Raw genomic sequence first — 1,458 nt, forward strand, 5'->3', positions numbered from 1 at the left:
TATATATATATATATGTATGTATGTATGTATGTATATATATATATGTATGTGTGTGTATGTATATATACAGGGAGAGAGAGAGAGAGAGAGTGTATATATATATATATATTCATATAGAGGGGTGTTCATTAAAGATTTCCATTTTCAGACTTCAATGAAGATGCTTGAAGTGAACTAGTGGAATGCAATCCCCACAAAAGTACTCAAGATTTAGCATTATATATGTATATACATGAGAGGTGTCCTTTAAAAATTTCCCCTGCCCCACTTCCCAAGGACTGGGATAAACAAAACTTGACATAATTATTAATCCTTTTCTACATAGCCATCACCAATGGTGACACACTTCTCCCATCACTTTATGCTGCTGTGAAGACCTTGTCTGAAGAAGTCAGTAGTTTGCGTCTGGACCAAAGCTTTACATCGGAAATAAGTTGATCATCATCCGAAAAATGCTTCCCCTTCAAAAAGGACTTTATGGTTCGAAAGAGATGGAAGGCAGATGGTGTGAGGTTGGGAGAGCAAGGAGGATGAGGAAGGGTTTCTCAGCCGCAAGAGTGTGCTTTCGTCTCGGTAACCTGCACATTGTGAACTAGAGCATCGTATTGGTGCAGGCGGACTCCTTTGGTCAGCATGCCATGTCTCTCTGCTTTGATGGTGCCCTGCAATTTCTGCAGCATAGAAGCATAATATGCTCCATTAATTGCGGTGCCCTTTGCCAGAAAATCCATCATCACTACTCCACGCTGGTCCCTAAAGACTGTGAGCATCACCTTGCCTGCTGAGGGCTGGACACGAGCCTTCTTTGGAGGCGGTGAGTTATCATGTTTCCATTGCTTCAACTGGACTTTAGTCTCAGGGTTATAGTGATGGCCCCATGTTGCATCCCATGTGATAAGTCTACCGAAGAACTCTTCCTCATTTTCTTGGCACACTGCCAAAAGAGCCTGAGGGCAATTGACTCATTCTTGCTTCTGAAAAAGTGTGAGCATCCAAGGAATCCATCGTGCAGATAACTTCTGCATGTCGTGAATATTTCCCACAGACCCTACACTTATCTTCACTTCTTGGACGAGTTGCCAAATAGTTTTGCACCGATCTTCCAAAATGGCGGCTTCCACTTTATGGATGGGTTCCTCATCAATGGCAGAATCTGGTTGACTACATCATATAATGGTGTATTGTCACCATAAACTAGTTCCATCTCATTGAAAGTTCCTTTTGATGTACAACCTTCCAAGTATAAGAACCTGACCACTGATCTGCATTCACCTGCCTCCGTTCAGTCCACTTCAGCAGTCATTATAGACAAAGGAATACAGGTGAAAGCTACAATTTACAATGTGACATGTAGACACATGTATGATTATACTTGTATAAGTCCAGAAGTGGGCCAGGAATAAATCTTTAAGGAACACATATATGTGTGTGAGTGTGTGAGTGTGTATATATATATA

This window comes from Octopus bimaculoides, chromosome 29 (genome assembly GCF_001194135.2).
Source record: "Octopus bimaculoides isolate UCB-OBI-ISO-001 chromosome 29, ASM119413v2, whole genome shotgun sequence".
NCBI classification, from domain to species: Eukaryota; Metazoa; Mollusca; class Cephalopoda; order Octopoda; family Octopodidae; genus Octopus; species Octopus bimaculoides.